The sequence below is a fragment of the Bos indicus x Bos taurus genome, chromosome 15 (assembly GCF_003369695.1).
Source record: "Bos indicus x Bos taurus breed Angus x Brahman F1 hybrid chromosome 15, Bos_hybrid_MaternalHap_v2.0, whole genome shotgun sequence".
Lineage (NCBI taxonomy): Eukaryota > Metazoa > Chordata > Mammalia > Artiodactyla > Bovidae > Bos > Bos indicus x Bos taurus.
In genome coordinates this window covers 60289557-60312317 of record NC_040090.1, presented here as the reverse complement: position 1 = coordinate 60312317, position 22761 = coordinate 60289557, and the positions used below count along the sequence as shown (strand labels likewise).

Genomic DNA, 22761 nt, shown 5'->3' with positions numbered 1-22761 from the left:
TGCTCAGGAAGTCTAAAGTCAGAAGGCAGTCCACAGGCTGGCTCTGTTTTCCGTTTTCCTTCCTCTTCCTCCTTAAGCTTCCCCCAGGAAGAAAAGAATTGGGAAATGGAGCTCGGTTCGCCCCCCGGGGCCGGGCTGGGTCACCCGAGTTCAGTGGGCAGAACCCCACTTAGCTGCCGAATTCAGCAGCAGGAGCTGGAGAGGAAGGACGACCGGGCCTCAGACCAGCCTCCTTGACCTTTACTTTAATTTCAGGAAAGAATTGAGAAAACATGCTCTTGAAAGTCAAGAGGGAGACAAATCCTGAACCTTATTGCTCTTGAAGGATGAAAAACAATCCTCGCTATCTGGTAGAAAATTGTTCTGCTTTATGAAAAGGCGTCCCTGTTCGTAAAAACAGAGACAGCGGCCAGTCCAAATAAAAGCCCACATCCGTCATATGCTGGAGACCGCCTGGAAGCCCCTCTCCCGACTCCCCCCATCCTTCAGCCCCAGCAGGCTGGCTCAGGGGACACCAGGGACATTTCTTTTCCACAAAGGATAAAGCCCTTTCTGAATGGGGGTGGGGGGTTGGGTGTGGTGGCAAGCAAGCTATAACTTGAGGACTCCCAGGCAAATAGCTGTTTGGCGTCTGTATCTCAAAGACGAATGGAGGGTAAAACTTCACCACAGGAATGCAATCAGCAAAATCCAGATTGTGGAAAATGAACCAGAACAAATGGTATGGTTTCTTCCAAAATTAAATTGCAAGGACACAATAGAAAAAGCTGGGGGTGGGGAGAGAGCCTTCATAATAACAGAAACTTAAACGCCTATCAGCCAATTGCAACGTGTGGACCTTACTGGAATCTTGATTCAAAAGAAACCAACTTTTTGTGACATTCATGAGACAACTGAATATTTAAAGAGTACATTTTGGATGATATTAAGGAGTTACTGATAACAAGTTTTAGCTGTGGCGATGGCATTCCAGTTCATCGCTTTAGAGCCCTTATCTTTTAAAGAAACACACTTGAGATACTTACAGTTGAAATTATATGATGCCTGGGATTTATCTGATGAGATGGAACAGATGAAACAAAATCCACTGTAAGCTGATTATGGTTAAAGCTGGGTGATGTATACATTGAGGTTCATTATATTATTCTTTCTAATTGTGTGCATGTTTACAATATTCTATAACTGTTTCTTAAAAATCTAACTTTCTCTTTAGCTCTCATCACCCACTCTCCCCCCTAAACAACCTGGATATAAACCAGCCTTCCCATCCTGCTCCCTTATTATAAATGCTGACTTCCTTTCTTGCCGGGAGTGGGGGGGCCCGATAGACCGTCTCCTTTTCCCCATCACTGCTGTGCCCTGTCCAAGACAGCTGGAGCTCTGGGACCTTTCCTTGATCTAATGGGCTATCTCCTTTTCACAGAGGACAATGGCGACAGGAGGTAAGAGGGACGCCCACTTTAATGACAAACATAGCCACTACTGAACTCCTATTCTATGCCAGTCACCGTGTGAAGCACAAACCACATGCATTCATTTAACCCACAAAGCAGTTCTATGAGATTAGATACTATTTCCGTGTTGCAGACCAAGTAACAGGCACAGAGAGGGTAATTTGCCCAAGTTCACCCAAGCGCAGTGCTTTATGCACACAGGTGTATCTGCCTACAGGACCAAGGCTCCGCTCCTTATACCAGGGGATGAGTCTGGGTCAGTAACTTCACCAGGCTATTAGGGCTCAGACTGAAGCCCACAGGAGCCCCTCAGAGCCCTCTCAGCCTTACAAAGAGGGAAGATGCAGTCCCAGCCTCACCCATGTTTCCTCAGAGTCCTGACTGCCTTTAGGCAACCGGATGCTTTCCAGAAAACAGCACTCTAGAGGTCTCCAGAGCATTAGGCTGCCTGGACCAAGTGAGGCAGAGGAGGACAGACACGCTGGATTCTGCATGGCAGGGAAGAGTGTCGACTGCCTCCAGGCTCATCCCTCTGGGCCAGGGCACCCCACCTTCCTCCTGTCCTTCCTGTATTTCCTTTCCTTCCATGGGGTGGGGCACTGCGGGTCCAGGCCTCCAGTGCCCCCTTCCACTCCCCCAGCCCCGCCCCGGGCTGCTGGCACCTCACTCAGGGGAGGGGCGCACCACACAGTCACAGAAGGCAGTGGGGGGCAGTTTCCCTGCTGCAGCAAAAGGCTGGGGGTCTCAAATAGAGCCTCACCTTCCTCTCCCACAGGACAGCGGTAGATCAGAAGGGCAGTGTCGGTGATGGGCACAGAGCCTTGATGGTGAGCTGTGTTCCCACTGGTACTGCGTTACCCTCCCCCATCCCTGTCCTCAACATTAAGGTTTTTTTAAGCAGTGATGACCAGAGAAGAAAGAGGAGGGGCTTCCTTCTATCCTGAGGATTGAAGGAGAGCAGCCTGGTTGTTTTTAATCAAACAGATAGACCTGGGTTTCAGTCTCATTTCCAACATCTGCGAGCACTGTGGCCTTGACAATGTCATAACTCTGGGCCTCGGTTTTCTTATCTGTAAAATGGGGACAATAAATCCCTCCTCATTGGAGTGATTGTGAAATTAATGTAGAAAATGCAAAATGAAGGGTCAAGAAGAGGCTCAATAATCAGAAACTAGTATCACTGTTGGGGGCAGGGGTAGGGGGTGTGGAACTCTGCCAGGTCCCAGCAAAAGGGTCTCCTCTGGGCCAAAGACTATGTTAAAGGCTCAGTGCGTCTCGTTTAAGCTTCAAAATAATCCATGAGGAAGGCGGTCTCACCCTGTTTTAGGGCCACGCAGGGCAGCACTGTTGCTGTCAGTGCCTACCGGTACCACTAGCAAAAGACCCACGCTGCCATGAGTGCCCTTGAGAGAAAGAGACCTCCTACTTCTCAATGGCCCCCAATCCTCTGAACACTCTGGAGGGACTCCAGTCACAGCCAACATTTGGCTCCCACCAACCAGCCCTGTCGGAGAAGGCAATGGCACCCCACTCCAGTGTTCTTGCCTGGAAAGTCCCATGGATGGAGGAGCCTGGTGGGCTGCAGTCCATGGGGTCGCGAAGAGTCAGACATGACTGAAGCGACTTAGCAGCAGCAGCAGCAGCAACCAGCCCTGAGCTAAAAGCCATGAGATGTTGGGGACACCTGGCAGGTGACCTTGGTTACAGTCTTCTCAGGGTGTCCCACGTGGATCTGCAGCCACCTTGACTTCAAGGAAAACTCTAGTTGGCCAGGAACCCTCCTGATAAATACTATGGATAAAACAGCTATGGGCTGTCTCAACTCTCTAAGGCAGAGGAGGGCCAGACATCCAGTGAGACCTTAGGGACTCTGAGAGTCCACCATCAGCACTGGATTATTTCATCCACCTGCTGGAGTCTGACAGGCAGAAGAATAATCCAGTTCCCTTAGATGAGCTACTTCCCTAATTCTCAATTTAATAATAGATAATTTAACGAGAGCAGTCATACCTGAAATAATCATGTAAATTGATATATTTCAAAGTGTCCTACAAAGTCTAAAGTCCTATAAAATGTTAGTGAACTATTAGCACTTCAACCTAGACCTCCATTTGTCATCTGTAAATTGATCCCACAGACATCCCCACTAGAGAGTTGGGGGCTGATACGATTCACTCGCTGTTGTACATATTCTTTGGTACTTCCTGGCTTCGGTATCTGTTCAGTCTCTGTAATGGGTCTGTGAAGCCTTCAGGGCAGAGGTTGTCTTAAACCCATGTATATCTTTAGCATCTACTGAGAAGGACATGCGTGCGTGCCTGCTCAGTCGTTCAGTCGTGGGACACACTCTCTGCAATTCCATGGTCAGTAACCCACCAGGGTCCTCTGTCCATAGGCTTTCCCAGGGAAGAATACTGGAGTGGGTTGCCATTTGCCTCTCCTAGCGATCTTCCTGACCCAAGGATCGAACCCGGGTCTCCTGAGTCTTCTGCCTTGGCAGGCGGATTCTGCACTGCTGCACCACCTGGGGAGCCCCTATTGAGAAGGATACCAGCTTGCTAAGAGTTAATGTATGTCGGTAGGGCTGGTGGGCGTTGACAGCAATAGTGCAGCTCTAAAACACGGTGAGACCACCTTCCCTGTGGGGTTATTTTGAAGGTTAAATGAGATACATCAAGCCCTTAGCACAGTCTCTAGCCCAGAGGAGACATTCAGTTGTTCCTATTCTCCTGACGGGGAAAAAGTATAGAATATTGAATTTTGATTGTCAAAGAAATCTTATCTAATATAGTCCCTTTATTTTACAGATCAAAAAACTAAGACCCAGAAAAGTGAAAAAACTCACCCAAGTTCACGAAGCTGGTGGTTTTCATTACCAGGATTGCCATTAAGGTCTCTAGATCGGCCCCCAGCTTGACCTTACATGGCCTCCGTGGCTCCTACAAAGGGCTCAATAAATAGCAGGTATTAGCTACCATCATGGCCTCTATAATCGTCATCATCAGCTAGTCAGCTAAAGAGACTCTGGAGGCTCTGTATCTCTCCTCAGTCTAACCTGAGTTTATCCAGTTTCTTGTGTATGCTCATCTCCCCTAGAGATATGTCAGCAGAGATAAGCAACAGCAGGCATCCAGGAGTATAGATCCTGGGTGTATAGATGACATGTGTGCGTTCCTGCTCAGCTGTCTATACATCCAGTCTATACATCTGCACATCCAGTCCCCACTCAGCCCGTTCACCCTGGAAATAATCCTTTCTTTATAAGTGTTGCTCTCTAAGCCTGACATTCTGCTCTCGCTTTCCCCTGGATATTGATGAAGGCTTGTACATCGCAGGTTACATGCTCATGGACTGTGTCCTGAACATCTGTTCAGGGAACAGCCTGGGGCCATAGGGTGTGTTAGGTTTCTTTGTGTGATGCTGCTCCTTGAGACGACTTTTAGGGGAGGCTTTTCTTTTCTAAATTCCGTGGACAGAGGAGCCTGGCGGGCTACAAGGCCAAGGCTGGAGACAACAGCAGAAGCCAATAACCCGGGTCCAGGAGGGATGTGTGAGATAGAGGATTCCCAGGGGGCAGAGCTGCTCTGCCACAAAGGATGAGGGATGTGACCAGAAACCCTGCTCAGCTGGGAACCCACCTATGGAGTCAGGAGACAGAGGAAGGGAGGGAAGGAGAGACACACGGAGAAGGTGCCCCTCGGGGAAGTCACTAAGGAAACACCTCTGGCTGGAGTTCTCACTCTAGCTTCTGATCCTGAGAGTATCTGAGGCGGAACACAAATACTTTCGGTCTTGTCTTAGGACTCCTGGGACACAGAGCAGCTAAGTTTTCTCAGCCCAACAGGGCAAACAACACAACGTCGCTAATCAAACTTCCCGTGCACCCACCCTATTTGATAAATCTGCCAGCCTTTTGATGCACTAAGTGAAGATGAATTAGCAGTCATGAGGCTGTGACAGCTCCCCGAGCTCTGATGGCTGTGGCAGGAGGGAGGGGAAGTTCTCCTCGGGGATTAGTTGGAGCTGCCAAGTTCATGAAAATAACCCACTGATGCCAAGGCACCTCAGCTTCTCCCCACAAGCCTCGTGCTGTCACACACTAAATCACTGTCCAAGAAGTCTAACCTGCTGGGTATCCAAGAAACAGAGTTGGCTCTCTTCCTCCAAATGAGCTGCATGCCATAAGCCCCGGCCAGAACATGCCAGAACGTCCGGTTGCCGAAAGGCACCCAGGACTCCGAGGAAACACAGATATGGCCTGGACTGCATCTTCCCTCTTTAGAAGGCTGTGAAGGGTCCGAGGGCCTCCTGTGGGCTCCAGCCTGAGCCCTAAGAGCCTGGTGAAGTAAGACTCCGGACACACTCATGATGGAAGCCTGTCTGCAGGGAAATAAAGGCAGCTGTCTCCTGGGGGCCTCTAGGGCTTGGTCCCACAGAACTCACTCCTCGCTCTAGACCCAGACTCACCCCCTGGTATAAGGAGCATGGGTCTTGTAGGCAGATACAGCTGTGTGCATAAGCCACTGCGGTTGGGTGACGTTGGGTGAGTTACTCTCTCTGTGCCTATTTCTTCATCTTAACATGGAAATAGTATCGAATCTCACAGGGCTGCTGTGCAGATTAAATGAATGCATGTGGTTGGCGCTTCACACAGTGACTGGCATAGAATAGGAGTTCAGCAGTGGTTCTGTCTGTCATTAAAGTAGGTGTCCACCCCCACTTCCTGTCCCTAACAGCCGAGCCATAGTCCTCTCTGAAAGGAAGGAGACAGCCCATTAGCCCAACAAAAAGTCCAGAACACACCAGAACATGCCAGAACATGCCAGAACACAGGATCCATCTATTTTGTTGTATGGGAAAAGTGAAAGCTGGCAATGGCCGGCTGGTAAAATCCTTTCTAGTCACAAGTTTGCCGACTCCTTGGTTATGTTTCTGCCAGCCCAGCAACAGAGACCCAGTACTGGCTAGCTAACCTTTTCATACCAGAAGTTGCCAACTGGCAGCCTTGGGCCACATTTGGTTTGCAGATAGGTTTTGTTGGGCTTACATTGCATTGTTGAAAGATTGCAACTTGTGTCCAATATTTAAACTTTGCAGATGTCACATGAAAATACAGGTTCTCATCAAAAGAATCACTGGATTTTGGAAACACTGGGTCAGCATTCTCACAAGGGAACAACAAGCTGGGGTCAAAAGAGGCGGCCCCCTTTACACCGAGTACCCAGTAACTAAAGAAAGCAGTGGCCCTGCCCAGCCAGAGGAGGGGCCAGCTTTGGGGAAGAGACTGTCTCTGCACTCCAAGGATGGAGGTGGCGGCGGGAGCTACATCCCTACTCTCTGCTCCTCACCCCCTGCGTTCTCCCCACTCATCCCAGTTTGCAAGGGGCCAGGCCCCAAGGCTTTGGCAGAGCTCCCCTCCTCCCCCTCCTTCCCCCTTCCAAAGAGTTGGGCACAGCGCCCACCAATCTCATTTATTTATTTGGCTGTGCCCGGTCTTTGTTGCTGCACACAGACTCTTTAGTTTGGGCATGTGGGTTCTAGTTCCCTCAACAGGGATCGAATCCAGGCCCCCTGCGTTGGGAGCATGGAGTCTTAGCCACTGGACCATCAGGGAAACCCCCTCATCAAGCCTTGCAACCCTGCACCCAGCTGGTGTCACTCAGGTTACGTTTCTTTCCAGGCCGCACATACATTTAAGTTTGCAGCCCCTGTTTTATAACGGTATCCGGGGTAACTGAGTTGCAGAGACATTGCTGAACTGTACAGACTGGTCTGAACAGTACTCTAGGATCTCCCCACCTGATCCTCACCCTTAAGCCTGGTGGCTGCAGGAAGATGGGAACCCTCAGGGCTGGGGAGGCTTTAGGAAACACCAGTGCTATTTGGACAAAGCTGAGATTTTCCTACCACTCCTCGTTCTGCCTGAAGGCTTCTGTGCTATTGCTGGAGGCCCTTGTTTCTGAAGCACAGCCTCTCTTGGGGCCCTTTCTGCCCAGCTGATATTCGAACTGACACCGTAAAACAAATGTCTCTCCCCCAAGTCTGCCTTGGCTTTAGACTTTCTGTGATTGATCATCTAATTACACTTGCGGCCCAGGAAGCGGTAATCTCTACGGCAAATGGGGTGCATATCACAGGCTGAGACAAAACATTCCATCTTCCCGGCATGTGGCAAACCGAGGTCTGTAGTTTGCCTCATGTACCAGCATGACAGCCACGCCGCTACTGAGCTAGAAGAGGTGCCCGCAAGGTATCTCCGCTGCCTTCTTCACTCTGTGAAGTGCTGGGCTTCCCCAAGGGAAGACTGGTTCTGTCGCCCCACCCTCCTCCCTTATCTGTTAATTCTAACAAATACACCAGGGTTTAGTTGTTGGAGGGGAGGCCCAGGGGTCCTGTCCCCTCCAGGGAGGATGCTAATGACAGTGAACAGCTGGTACCATCTGCATCCTTGTCAGAGAACACTACCATCTTGAGTTCCTTGAGAGGATGATGCTCAGTGATCCCTGCTTCTTCAAACTCCATTCTCACCTGTGGTCTCTGATGCCACCTCCTCCAAGAAGCCTTCCATGATCTGCTTTAAGGGAGGATTACTTGTTTATTCCTCTTCCATTTCACAAATCAGATCAGATCAGATCAGTCGCTCAGTCGTGCCCGACTCTTTGCGACCCCATGAATCGCAGCACGCCAGGCCTTCCCATCCATCACCAACTCCCGGAGTTCACTGAGACTCACGTCCATTGAGTCAGTGATGCCATCCAGCCATCTCATCCTGTCTTCCCCTTCTCCTCCTGCCCCCAATCCCTCCCAGCATCAGAGTCTTTTCCAATGAGTCAACTCTTCGCATGAGGTGGCCAAAGTACCGGAGTTTCAGCGCTAGCATCATTCCTTCCAAAGAAATCCCAGGGCTGATCTCCTTCAGAATGGACTGGTTGGGTCTCCTTGCAGTCCAAGGGACTCTCAAGAGTCTTCTCCAACACCACAGTTCAAAAGCATCAATTCTTTGGCGCTCAGCCTTCTTCACAGTCCAACTCTCACATCCATACATGACCACAGGAAAAACCATAGCCTTGACTAGACGGACCTTTGTTGGCAAAGTAATGTCTCTGCTTTTGAATATGCTATCTAGGATTTCACAATAAGATTTTTTTCTTTTTGGCATCTGTGGTATCAAAACCTGCAAGTCTGTGTCTTCTCATCTCCTGTGCTCTTTCAAGGCAAGGTCTATATCTTATTCCTCTTTTGTACCACCAGCATCTGGGACATGCTAGCCCTGAAGTGGGAGCCCCACAAGTAACAATGAAATTAAGATGAAAGATCATGTGCTTTATCTGAGGGGGGTGGATAATTTTAGTTTTATTTACTTTTTTAAACAAGAAATACATCGATGTGATTCAAAGTTCAAAATGTATAAAGGATTAACAGTGAAAGTCCTTTGGTCCTCACTGTCTAACAAACCACTCCAAAATAGTGGTTTAAAAACAGTACTGACAGAGGTTCCCTGATGGCTCTGTGGTAAGGCATCCACCTGCCAGTGCAGGAGTCACGGGTTTGATCCCTAGTTTGGGATGATCCCACATGCGGAGGAACAACTAAGCCCATGTGCCACAACTATTGAGCCTGAGGTCTAGAGTCCAGGGGCCACACCACTGAATTCCAGAAGCCTGGGAGCCCTAGAGCCTATGCTCTGCAGCAAGAGAAGCCACCGTAATGAGAAGCCCGAGCACCGCAACTCTAGAGCAGCTCCCGCTCGTAGCAACTAGAGAAAGGCCTGCACAGCAAGGAAGACTCAGCACAGCCAGAAATAAATAAATAAACAGACTCATCTAAGAAAAGCAGTAATGATGTCATTAGTTACTAACAAAGCTGGTGAGTCCGTGGGTCAGTTCCGCTTCAGGGTCTCTCATGCAATTACTGTCAGAAAGTGCCTGGATGTGGGTCGTCTCGAAGTTTTCTTCACTTACAGGTCTGGTGCTGGAGCTAGGAAGATTCAAGCAGCTGGGGCTTCTAGGGCATTTCTCTTCTCTCCCTCCTTGAGCGACTGTCCTATGGGAAGCCTGCAAATACCTCAGAGACATTCCAAATGCTGCCTTGGACCTCACGCAGCACCACTTCCACTGCATTCTACTCATCAGGGCAGTCACAAAGGCCCCCCAAGCTCCAAGAGGAAGGGCGTGGACTCCACCTCCTGGTGGGAAGAGAGCCAGAAAGATCATATACTTTGAAAGCTCTCCAAGACCCTCCACGCTGCTGGCCCATTGAATTAGTTCTCACTCTCAGGAAAAGATGCTGACTGGTACCCATGGCACACAGCTTGTCCACTGTAGGAACCCATGCTCTGCTACTCTCCCTGCACACCTGGGGAGCTGTCTGCTTTCCCGGCACATCTGTTCCCAAACCCACCCATGCTAGTTTTCCTTCTAATTGCCATTAATCTAGTTCACTGTTTAATGAACAATAAGGCATGAATACCAAATTAAAATACTGATTCCATAAAAACTAATTTGAATGGACTGGGGACATTTTTTGATAAAGAAAAATTGCTTTAAAAAAATACTGACTAGCTATGTGTGAATAAGATAACACAAAAAATTCTGAAATCCAGGAGTCTACATTTATATTCTTTTGTAAGTTTAAATCTTTGCTCTGCTTTGAAAAATAAAAGTAAAAATACTGGAAGTTGTAGCTAAAGCGTTATGGGGATATAATGCAAATAAGATGAGGCAAAACTCTAGTAGGAGGATTCATACTCAAAGAAAAAACTCAAAATATATACCAAAAGCCTGGTAAATTAATGGACATAAATATTCTAAGGTACAATGAAATGTCTGAAGTATCATTTTTAATGCATCTTCTCTTTAATGAAGTTTTTCAATTGGCCGATCAACCATGCTGGGCAAGAGGGCTTCTGCTGTGTAAAGGGGTGAGAATGGACTTCCTTGTCTTGTTCCTGATCTTAGACGAAATGCCTTCAACTTTTCACCATTGAGTATGATGCGAGCCGTAGGTTTCTTGTATATGGCCTTTATAATGTTGAGGTAGATTCCCTCTATGCCCATTTTCTGAAGACTTTTTTTTTTAATCATAAATGGGTACTAGTAGTAATAGTGTTAGCCGCTCAGTCGTGTCCGACTCTTTGCGACCCCATGGACTGTGGCCCACCAGGCTCCTCTGTCCATGGGATTATCCAGGCAAGAAGACTGGAATGAGTTGCCATTTCTTTCTCCAGGGGAATCTTCCCAAACCAGGAACAAATTCACATCTCATGCATCTCCTGCACTGGCAGGTGGATTCTTTACTGCTGTGCCACGTGGAGCCTGCCATTTAATTATAGCACTGAACAAACTTTACTTTCTTAGTTTTGATCATTGTGCTGTGGCTAGATAGAACGCTAACATTAGGGGAAGCTAGGTGGAAGGCAGAAGAGAACTCTCTGTACTACTTCTGCAACTCTTCAGAAAGTCTAAAATTATATCAACCAAAAACAGGCGTCCAGGTGTGGAGTGTTGCATGGTCAGATGGGTGGCATCTCCAGTACCCAGGTGTCTGGCTGAAGGGGCACGGCCATAGCTCCCACCAGCAGACAGGAGGTCAGAACTCCTCCTAAGCAAAGAGGAGGTCCCCTATCCATTTCTCCTTGGATGCAGCACAGACAGAGAGTCAGGCCCACAGAGGGTCAACAATGTACGCACAGTCCCAGCTGGAAGGCGGTGGAAGCAGATCTCCACCCAAGGTCAGCTTGTCCCCAGAGCCCGTGCTGGATACAGAGACGCTGAGAGTCGCCTGGCTTGGAGGCGCTTCCCAGCCAAGGCTCCGGTGCCTTTCCAGGGGCCTCAGTCTGTGAGTTCCAGTGAGTTGCCCACTGTCCTGATCCAGGAAGTTTTTCTCTCTGCCTGTCCTCCGTTCCTCCTCCTGGGGCTTCCTGGATTGCTTCTGCTGGGACATGTGGACTCTGCTTCACACACGGGAAGCAAATGGACAGTCTTAGCTCCAGTTCCGCCTGGAACTGCTCTCTGAGCCTGAGGTCCACGTATCCCACCCTTAATTACCCAGGCACCCTCGCCGTCCAAGTGTTTTTTATAATCATTTCTGCTGAGAAAACCATTGTCTACCCCTGTGTCATGGAGGGTCAGAAATGGGACTGCTGAAAGTGCTAGAGAAAATGGGCTCTCATTTACAACAACAACAACAGTCATAGTAATAGCAGCTACTGTTTCTTGACTGTTGACTGTGTACTCAGTACTGTGTTGCACACTTTACACTCCTTTTTCCTAATTCTTAAAACCACCTTAAGGAGTAAATTCTATTAATTCTTTCATTACAGACGAAGCAGGGGAGTCTAAGGGAGTCACAATTAGCACGGTGGGCAAGTGAAGCCTGGGTGTGTCTAGTAGCAGAGTCCCTCTTGTCCACTGGGCTGTGAAGCCCCTACCAAGTGCTTGGAAAGCAAGACACTCAGAGGTTTTACCCGTCTCACCACTCGGCCTCACAGGAGTCCTCCAGAGTCAGTACAACAACCCCACTTCACAACACAGGTTTAGGCAAGTCATCATGAAAATAAGAAGAATCAGGTAGCATCTATCATGCCAATGTGTGAAGACAGAAAGCAGAATGCCATTTCTCCTGGAATAACGTGCTGCTGGTGGTGCTAGAGGTAAAAAACATACCTGCCGATGTAGGAGACTAAGAGATGTGGGTTCGATCCCTGGGTCAGGGAGATCCCCTGGAGGAGGGTATGGCAACCCACTCCAGTATTTCTGCCTGGAGAATCTCATGGACAGAGGGGCCTGGCAGGCTGCAAGGCATGGGGTTGCACAGAGTCAGACACAACTGAAGTGGCTTAGCACACATGCACACACGGTTCTCGCCTGTCATTCCCCCCAGAAACTTCCTGACCACCACACAGCTGGTAAATGACAGATCTGGGGTTCTCAGCCAGGTCCCTTGGCCTCCCCAAAGCCCACACTTCTTCTGCCATCATCAAAGCCAGGCCTCAGGCCACTGGTTGGTAAAGCACAACCAAACTGAAGGAAGCCCTGGGAGCTGTGTTGTCATGGGGGCACCATTTAGAAGTGGGTGTCTGTGAAGGTGATGATGTCACTACAGTGAGCCATGCTCTCTGTGTTCTGAAGTGGGAGAAGCTCCACGGGACCATCCACACGGTCCCCTCTGCCTGCCCGCCTGCTGCCCGTGCTGACGGGCTGGGGTCACAGAACCCCGACTGGCCTCCTGTGATCCCATGGCAGCCTGGACTGCAGCAGAGCCAGAACACTGAGCTGACACAGATCTGTGCAGAAGCCCTCAGAACCCACCGGGATGGACCCGGTAGCATGTCAAGCCCTTGAAAGTCCAAACTCTGCTCCAGCCTCCAAAGACAGCAGCCTTTCCCCCACACCCGGGGCCTGGACCGGGAGCAGCATGGGCCGAGGGCCGGAGACCCACTCCCAGCTCAGGAACGTTCCGTTCCTCTGTCCCCGCGTTTGTGCCCACTGCTCTGCGCTGGCAAGTGCATGGCTTTGAGAGGCTGTTTTTAATGATCGTAAAATCGTCTCCCACTCCCGCACCTTTCCTGGCCCACTCTTTCAGGTTTCCTGTTGAATTTGCATCCCTGTTGCACAGGAGGCCTGGCCTGGTTGATGGAAGTGGCTGTGAGAACAAGACAAAGAAAACTTTACCACTTTTCAAGGCTCCCCTATCACACTCTGGGGGGAAGAAAAAAGATAGAAAAGACCCAGCTTTCTCAGAGTTCCGAGAACACACAGGTCAGCCAGCCATTCTGCTATCATCACCTGGCACCCAGGCAGAGCTCTGGAGTTGGGTAAATACCTGGGGACAAGACAGAAGAATGGACACAGGAGGCCAGCTGTGCCCTGCATCTCCAGCCATGTGACCTCTGAGCCTCAGTTTCCTTTTCTAACAGGGACATGTGGCCACCCTAGAGCAGCTCCAAGACTTTCCCCTCAGTGTCCTCCCACCTGCCACCACGCGAGCTCCAGCCCAGCTAGGGCTGAGGGCTCGGGGTGGAAGGAGGGTAATCAGAGGGCCTAGGCAGATCCCCATTCACCTCATCAGTCTGGGGACAGCTGTCTACTACAGTTACTGCACACTAAAGCAGATGTCTGTGGTCGTGATGAGGGCAAGACCCCATAAAGGACCCCAAGAGGTCTCTGAGAGGGGGCCAGCAATAGAACATGCTCAGAAGAACTTCAGGCAAGAAGTTACCATCACTCAGTGAGATGGGGCCCGGAAACAGAGCTGGGTGAGTCACGGGGATAATGAGCTCTGAGACAGGAAGGCTCAGCTGTCTTCTGACACCCTTCTGAAAGTCCTGATGAGATCTAGGGTCCATGGGCCAGCAGAGCACTCATGCCCAGAGAGGAACCCAGAGCAAGGGGCAAACCAGCCATGGAGGCAACTGGCTGGCCACCATTGCCCAGAGGAGCTGTGGCTGGAGACCACAGTCCCTGTTCTGCTTTTTCCTAGAAATACAAGGACTCCTGGCACCCTCCCAGAGCTGCTCCCCACTCTAATAAGCCCAGGAGTTCCTGCCACAATATTTTCCCCTTGGAAGGAGCTGGTGTCTCCGTAATTGCCACGTGGTACTTCCTGGCAGCAGTATTAATCACCTCTCCCAGGCCCAGTCCAGCCAAGAAAGAAGGAAGCTGGGAAGGGCCGAAGCAGAGGGGCCTGGGGCCACTGACTGCCCCACCCAAGGGCAAGGGCAATGCAATCTGCCTGGTGCCTCCCTCAAGCCCCATCCCGCTTCCCAGAGAGGCTGGTAAATGACAGATCAGACTTCACTTGGGTCCTCCTGAGGTGGGAAGGGGCAACAAGGAGCAGGCAGCACTCCTCAGCCGCCCTCAAGGAGCTGCACCAAGCGTGGCCTGTGGAGTGAGATCAGGCCCAGAGGCCATGAGCAGATGGAGGCGACACGATGGGGGAGCCGGAACCCAGAGTCTCTCCCCCAAACCCATCTCCAGCCTCACCTCCAGACTGCCTGCAAGTTCTCCTGAGATCACCTCTTCAAGCCACGGCTTTTGGCTGCCGTCACCATCTCGCTCAAAATACCTTCAACCAACCTCTTCCCCCAAAGAAGACAGTCTAGATCCTTCTATTTTTGACCTCCCTAAATGAAACCTGCTGCTCTGCTGTGGGAAGGAGACTCAAGTTGGAGCTGATCTGTGCTTTTCCATCCTCCTCTTGCCTCACCCTCCCCGTTCCCTCAACTCTGAAAGCTGCCATTTATCCAGCTGCTGCCCCACTCTCCACATCCCATGGACCCTTCAAGGGCAAAGCCCACCTCCTAAAGGAGACCTTCCCTGACCACTGGGCTCGGCACCCCGATTCCCTCAGAGCAGTGACATAAGGCTCAGACAAGGAGACATTCTTAACTAGCTTCCATTATAAGGCTGAAAAGCAGCCTAGATCCCTGGGGAGGGGGTGCCCAAGATGCCTTGGGCAGGTGGGAAGGTGGTCAGGCCAGATGGCAAGAACTCAGAATTCACAAGGCTCAGGTGAGGCAAGTGTGTGCCATGCCCTGATCTGTGAGAGACGGCTGTTGCCCCCACCAGTACAGGTCACTGCAGCCAAGGGCAGGTGGAAGAGTGCAGGGCTTCTCCCACAGGGCACAGCCATAGCAGATGCCCAGGAAAAGGTGCTGAATTAGTAAACGCTCCGCTGGCAGAGTAGCAGGGTGACCTGGAGCTGTTCCCAACAAGATGGCATTTGCCGGGGGGGATAGCAATGGGGAGTTCAAAGCCAAGATTTCAAGCTGGAGTCATAGTTGAAAGAGAACAGATCTAGCCTTAGTATCTGGCAAGTGAATCAGCTCAGACAAGTCAGATGGGTCTTCTAAGAACTGGCACTATAGAGATGACCAGAGAAGTGAAAATCAGCCCCAAAGTCAGAGCAAGATGGCTGAAAACCAGGAAGGAGTCTAAGGGTGGTGTTTAGCAAGCAGAGGTCCATCCCAATCCTGGAGAACTGATGGCTTCCTTAGCTCCCACTCAGACTGGCACCGACCCCTGTGTGGCACTTATCACACTGAACTGTTAATCCAGCGTTTGCATTTGATAAGCATCTCTTCCCAGCATCATACCAGGCACCTGTGGTCTCCCTCCATAAACTCAGTCCTCAGGAGTGGAGTAGCGGGCAGGGCAGGTAAACTGGAAAGAGCAGCTCTTAAAGGATACCTTACAGTCTATCATCCTCATACAAGAATGTGCCAGAACTTCCAGTGCTTCAAAAACAACCAGAATTGAGATGTTTAGTTGAAATCCCCTTATTTTAAAAATGCTGGCAACACATTCATCACATCATTTGAGCCAAAGCACTTTGACAGACCAGATGCAGCCTGCATCCTCCACTCACACCGTCTAAATCACCAAAACGACACAGGTAGCCACAGTCTAAAGACACTGTGTTTAACTGGATCACTTTGTTGTACACTTGAAACTAACACAACATTGTAAATCAACCATACTCCAATTAAAAAATAATAATAAAGACATGGTTATATTTTTCAAAGGTTCCACAACAGCCTTCTTTCCCAGCAGGGCAGGGTTAACACTCCCTTTTTAAAGGTTAAGGAAGATGACTCAGAGAGGCTTATTAGTTTGCCCAACGTCACCCAGCTAGTTAGTAGCAAAGGCAGAACCAGAATTCACATCTTATTCTTTCTCATGGGCTCTTTCCGCAGAGCCCACGTTGTCTCCAGGCCCTAATGGACAGCAGAGTCAAAGAAGCAGTCAGAAAAGTCTGACTCACAGGGATCTGTTGAACCAGCTAGTTGACCGTGGTGTTCCCAGAAGAGACGTGAATGGTCATCTTCTAAATGCTTACCTGATGTGTTTAAGTGGAAGAGTTCTAGATCAAGTGAACAGAAGTCTAACTTGAATAACCAAAAAAGGGAGTCATCACCCCTCAGTCAATTCCCAGACCCAATTCATTTACCCAGCATCCCTTGAATGAAGGGGAGGCCAGGGCCCCTGGAGGAAGATCCTTACTACATGGTGAAAAATTAATAGTTAATCTTTCTCCCAGCCTTCCCCCAAAGGATTTTTAGTCTGTTACCAGGGTGACCGTGCACTGGAGAAAAGGAAATAATCTGACTTTTCTGGGACTGCAGCCTACCCTGTTTTATTGCACTTCAAAGATGTTACATTTTTACAAATTTGAAGGTTTGTGGCAACCCTGCATTGTCAGGCCATGGTTAGCATTTTTGAGCAATAGAGTATTTTTTAATAAAGGTATGTACTTTGGGGACATATAAACTACAGTATAGTGTAAACATAACTTTTGTATGCACTGGGAATCCAAAAATTTCATGTGATTCACTTTATTGAGATACTTGCTTTACTGGGGCAGTCTGGAACGGAAGCCGCTCTCTCTCTGAGCTCTGCTTATACTGCACTCTGGCTGTGAACAGGCACCAGTGCCAGGAAACCCAAACATCACTGCGATCCACCAGTCCTCATAGGAGCTTAGGGAGGACAGGTGATCAGTGGGTCTTTGAGCTCAATGCTTCTCCCAATAGGTCCAACAGGTCCCCGAACCCGTGCTGTGCTTCTGTCCCCAGTCTGGGAATGCATATGTGAACTAAACATACTCAGCAACTGGCAGAATCCCGAGGAGCACAGGACCAGCTGGGTTCCTTTGAGCTGTTCAGAAAACGTGGATATAAGGCAACAAGGCCACGGGAGGGACGTGTCCTTTGTTTATTTGCTGTTCACTATCCACTAGGGGCCAACCCTGTAAGACAGATGTTAACAGAGAAACCAGTAATATACAAATGTCTTCCGTCCAGTAGAGAAGATAGTCCCAGATTCTATGATTTTATTGCCCTATAAGACATCCGTGTTCTTTATCAAATTTAGCAATCTTATTCCAGCTTGCTTCCTTTCTTTCACTGATTTTTTTTCTTCCTTTATCCTCTTTCGAATCTAGCTTTGTCATCTCACTGGTTGCTTCATTAATAAGGTAAATAAGTTGTTGACATGTAATTGTTTGATTAATATGTTTTTAACCTTTTGAAAATTATTTAACAGTTCACATGACTCACAACGGAGAAGGCAATGGCACCCCACTCTAGTACTCTTGCCTGGAAACTCCCATGGATGGAGGAGCCTGGTAGGCTGCAGTCCATGGGATCGCTAAGAGTCAGACTGAGTGACTCCACTTTCACTTTTTACTTTCATGCATTGGAGAAAGAAATGGCAACCCACTCCAGTGTTCTTGCCTGGAGAATCCCAGGGACGGGGGAGCCTGGTGGGCTGCCGTCTATGGGGTTGCACAGAGTTGGACACGACTGAAGTGACTTAGCAGCAGCAGCAGCATGACTCACAAATTAAGCACTGACAGGGATTCCAGCATCTGGGGATGGAGCAATGAACTTCACTGTCTCATTTCTCTCTCCCTTATCTGGCTTCCTGCCCAGAAGCCCAGAGCGCGGTTCACACTCTGCCTGCCTGGAGGATGCCGTCCACACTGCCCCCTTAAGCGGTGATTCATGGCTTCAGGCTCTGCCCTTGTGGCTGCATCGCTGCCCTCAAAGTCAGAGGGGCTGACTCTAGGTTATGTGTAGGAGACAGGCACTTTCTAAGTGATTGGAAGCATGACAGCCTCTCCTGGAGTCAGAGATGAAGGCCATGAGAAAGGTCAATGCCGTCTAAGCAACCTAGGGGCTGGTGGATCCTTTATACAAATAACTAACATCCACATGGGAGAAACAGCAGCTGCTGCTGGGCACATCTCCTGTGCAGTCTCCACGAGATGGGGTGAGCCTGTCTGAACGCTATCCCCTTGCTTTCCACATTGGAGACCGGGGGTCAGGGCCACTGGGCTGTGCGTGTGTGTGTCCGTGTTTGAGGACAGGAGGATGACATCTGCGGATCCAGGTCCACCTCCAGCTCCCCAGGCTCCGAATCAAGCCCAGTGTCTTCTGGAAGCTTCCCTGACCACTTGACATCCAGTGGTGCCACCTTTCTCTGACACAGCGTTTGTTCTGTACGTCCCCTCACATTGTACTTTATTATCCTGTTAGAAAGCCTAGGCCTTAGTCCTGGTTCCACAGCCTGTGTGACTTTGGACAAGTCACTTAATCTCTCTCTCCCTCTCGAAGCCTGTTTTCTCACCTTTACGGAGAAGAAATTTTGTAATATTGATAGAAATAACAACATAACCCCTTTCTCTACTTCTTGGGGCAGTCATGATCGAGTTTGAGGTGCACATCCTGGCACTATGCATATAATCAAAACCACTGGGAAATCCATTGGGTTGGCCAAAAGGCCCATCCATTCCCAAACAAATATTTAACGGCTGTTGTTCAGTTTACTCATATACGGAATGGGGATAATGGTAATAAGAGCACCAATTCCACTGGGCTGTTGCAAATGTTAAATGAGACAACACTGAATGGTTGTTGATACCTGACATACCCAAGCATTCAGTGGGCGTTAACTGTTTGAACTGAAAATGCTTTGAAGCACGAGGATGCTTATCAAATTGAAAGTTTTGTAATTATGGCTCTTGTGTTACTCTCTGAATGTTTCAGATGCATTAACTTCATCTCCTCCTTAGATAGCTTTCGAGTTTGAGAAATCACCTGACAAATACTTGTTGGAGACCTTCAGGGTGCCAGACAGCATGGATACCAAGCACACAGTCATTGTCTGCAAGGAGATCACAGCTTGGCGGGAAAGATAAGCACAAAGGTGGTTAAAATGCTACATGAGAGAGATGACAGCCTATGGGAGGATCTTCTAGCCACCCTGGAGTCTCTGACAATAACAGACTCAAAGCAGACCTCCTGCCTGTTCTTCCTGCGCTTATACTCTGCTCCAAGGACAGGGTTTTGTATATAATAGGAGCTCAATACATACGAATACATAGTTGAATAAACATGTTAAATAAACCCAAGAATTCTTTCTCAGGTCACACAGAGTCCCTACAGTGGAAGGCAGTGAGGAAGGGAACTTTGTTGAGACCCTGACACTTGCCACATCCTGGGCGAGGCATCTCACGGGAGGACCAGTGATGTGCTGGAGCCGGTCTGCAGATCCCTCCTCCCCACTGCGTCCAAAGACACCAAGTCGGTGGCTTGAAATTAGCCACAGTCTGAGTACTTACATAACAAAATCTGCAAATGCTACAAACCAGACCATTATTTTCTCTTGGAAAGCTCGTTGTCAAAACATTAACCACACAAAACCACATGGATCTCCCACAATAATCTATTTTAAGATGAAGACATTAAGGTTCAGAGAGGTTAAGTAATTTGCTCCAGATCACACAGGCCACAGAAAGCAGACTTAGGACTTGAACTGCTCCCATTCTAAAGCCCTGGCTTTTCTCTTTGCAAATTACAACTGCCCTCCTCCCCTGTCAGGCCCTTGTGGACTCGATCAACAGCCGATTAGCACTTTGTCCTGGCTGAAGGACAGAACAGAAGAGCTTCACCCTCTCTTCAGTCTCCTTGTACAAGCAGGGCTCCCCGGACCCAGGCCAAGGAGCCCTGTGATACCTGCCTTTTGATTATCCACTGTGAAGATTCTTGTTCAGTTCCACCAAGAATGAATGAACCTATGAAAAGATGTTCAACCTCACTAGTCGTTGTTTTTGTTTTAGTCACTAAGTCACGTCTGGCTCTTTTGCAACCCCACGGACTGTAGCCCACCAGGCTCCTCTGTGCGTGGGATAGAACTGGCATCTCTTAAGGTCTCCTGCGCTGGCAGATGGGTCCTTTACCACTAGCACCACCTGGGGAGTTAATCTTATTTGCAAAACAGAAACTGAGTCATAGACACAGAGAGCAAACCTGTGGACATCAAGGGGGGATGGTGGGATGAATTGGGAGATTGGGATTGACATCTATACACTATTGATACCGTGTATAAAATAGATAACTAATGAGGACCTACTGTACAGCTCAGGGAACCCTACTCAGTGCTCTATGGTGACCTAAGTGGGAAGGAAATCCAAGAAAAGAGGGGACATGTGTATACGCATGCCTGATTCACTTTGCTACAGACTAGAAACTTACACAATATTGTAAAGCAACTACAATCCAATAAAAATCAATTAAAAAAACACTTAAGATGGTGAATTTTATGTTATATGGGTTTATTTTTACCACCATAAAAAAAAGAAAAGAAAAAGAAATTAAGGGACTTCCCTGGTGGTCCAGTGGCTAAGACTCCATGCTCCCAATGCTGGGAGCCCCAGCTGCATTTAGTTCCACCAGGGAACTAGATCTCATATGCTACCACTGAGAGTTCACATGCCACAACCAAGACCCAGCTCAGTCAAATAAATTTAAAAAAAAAAAAAGAAATTAATAGTGATTCAGAATGGAATTCACCTCCCCCCCCAAAAAGTATGAACGCACCATGGGGCTTACCATGAGTCTTCCAGTGCATTGTCTGAGAGGCAGACTTCCTCTCCAGAGCCACTGTGCTGAGAGACAGACCTCAGACAATCCAATATCCAACTAGCTCTGGAGGTGGCTGTCATCTAAGATACTCCCGGGAGGAATCGGAGATACAAAATGTCTGTAATTTGCCCAAGTCTCAGTAGCTAACTGAGTTTCAGCAGTTTTAGAAGAATTCTACAAGTTTCAGTAGTTTCAGAAGAACTCTAAAAAGGTATGCTTTCATTTTAAGAAATATGCATCTGTGCCTACTGGATAGAGAAGGAGATGGCACCCCACTCCAGTACTCTTGCCTAGAAAATCCCGTGGACGGAGGAGCCTGGTAGGCTGCAGTCCATGGGGTTGCGAAGAGTCGGACACGACTGAGTGACTTCACTTTCACTTTTCACTTTCATGCATTGGAGAAGGAAATGGCAACCCACTCCAGTGTTCTTGCCTGGAGAATCCCAGGGACAGGGGAGCCTTGTGGGCTGCCATCTGTGGGGTTGCACAGAGTTGGACACGACTGAAGTGACTTAGCAGCAGCAGCAGCCTACTGGATGCAAAGCACTTTGCTAGGCCCTGTGGGGGTGATAAAGAGATAGTATGCTCCTTCTCAAAGCTCACGTGTGTGTAGGAGAGGCAGGCCAGTGCAGGGGAGCTGTGGGAAAGGTCGCATGGAGCTGCTTTTGAATTCTGATTGTGCCTGTTCCTTGGATCAGTCACGCCACCTCTCTGAGGCTCAGCAGACACATCTGTAGAGTGGAGATGGTATCTCTTCCCTCAGTGGATTAAAGGATATAAGCCTCGTACAGTGTGTTGCTTTGTTCAATGAATATCCATCCTTTCTATCAGAGAGAGCTATATGTAAACAGCAAGAAGGACAGCTCTCAGCGACTGGAACAGTGACCCTGCACTCTCATACAGGACTTCTCGGTGGTCTGTGTCTGTATCATTCTAGGCAGGGGACTTGAGGATTAATCTATAGGGCTGATAGTACTTCTGCTTCCACTGAACCAAAGTTGTGTGGTAGAAACGGCTCTTAGCCAGCTCCAGCTTCGCTAACTCCAACATCTCCTTTCCCTCCTCTGGACTGGCGCCCGCCAGGCTCCTCCTTGTCCATGGGATTTCCCAGGCAAGAATACTGCAGTGGGTTGCCGTTCCCTTCTCCAGGGGATCTTCCCGACCCAAGGATCAAACCCCAGTCTTCTGCATTGCGGGTGGATTCTTTACTGTCTGAACCACCAGGGAAGCCTTTCCCTCCTCCAGGTCCCTGTAACTGGGTAACTGGGTCCTCAGTAACCAGAGCTGGAATCTCTAGCGATCACCACTGCTCCCAGGACCAGGACGAGAGCAGCAGGACTTCCTGGCAACAATAGCTCTATTTGCATCTTAATGAAAAAGGTGGAGAGGGAGAGGGAAATCTGAGCATATGGACTGTGAATGAAATCACTTTCTTTGTAAGATTTCCGTTTGTTTGCTTTCTGCAGCTTCAGCCAGAGCCACCTCTGAGCGTGTCTGCACCGCAAAATCCAAGCTTCAGAAATATCTAATTTGGAAATTATGTGCGCCATCCAAGTGGCAGCTTTCCAGGTGGCTGGTTTGATGCTCAGCCTGGTCCCTCTGCAGGTAGCACTTCTAAGCAGCTGATGGGCTTTGTCATCTTGGCCCTGCTCAATACAGCCTGGGCCAATTACTGCTTGGCCCTGGAAGCTAGACTTGCCAGGAACCATTGGTTCCCAGGGCTGCCCACTGGGCATGGGGCAGGACCCCACCAGGACTATCTGGGGAGGGGCTCCGAAGACCTGCACTTTCCTAGATGCAGCCGGGGTGGGGGTTTGGGAATAAGGGAGCAAGACTCTCTAAAAGGGATTAAAAGGACAGAACGAGACTTTCTTAGCTCCC

At 49.1% G+C, this 22761-nt stretch overlaps 1 protein-coding gene across 2 annotated transcripts in view; it reads right to left on the bottom strand.

Moving 5' to 3' along the window:
* The window catches only part of DRD2 (dopamine receptor D2), a 70657-nt gene that overhangs the window by 23690 nt on the left and 24206 nt on the right, over window positions 1-22761 (bottom strand). The window contains exon 1 of one of the 2 annotated variants that reach the window (XM_027563704.1): window positions 4300-4403. The exons of the other annotated variant lie outside the window; for it this stretch is intronic. The gene's annotated coding sequence lies outside the window, so the exon portion shown is untranslated. Of the gene's footprint in view, window positions 1-4299; window positions 4404-22761 lie in introns of those variants that run through there. 2 annotated transcript variants of the gene reach the window in all.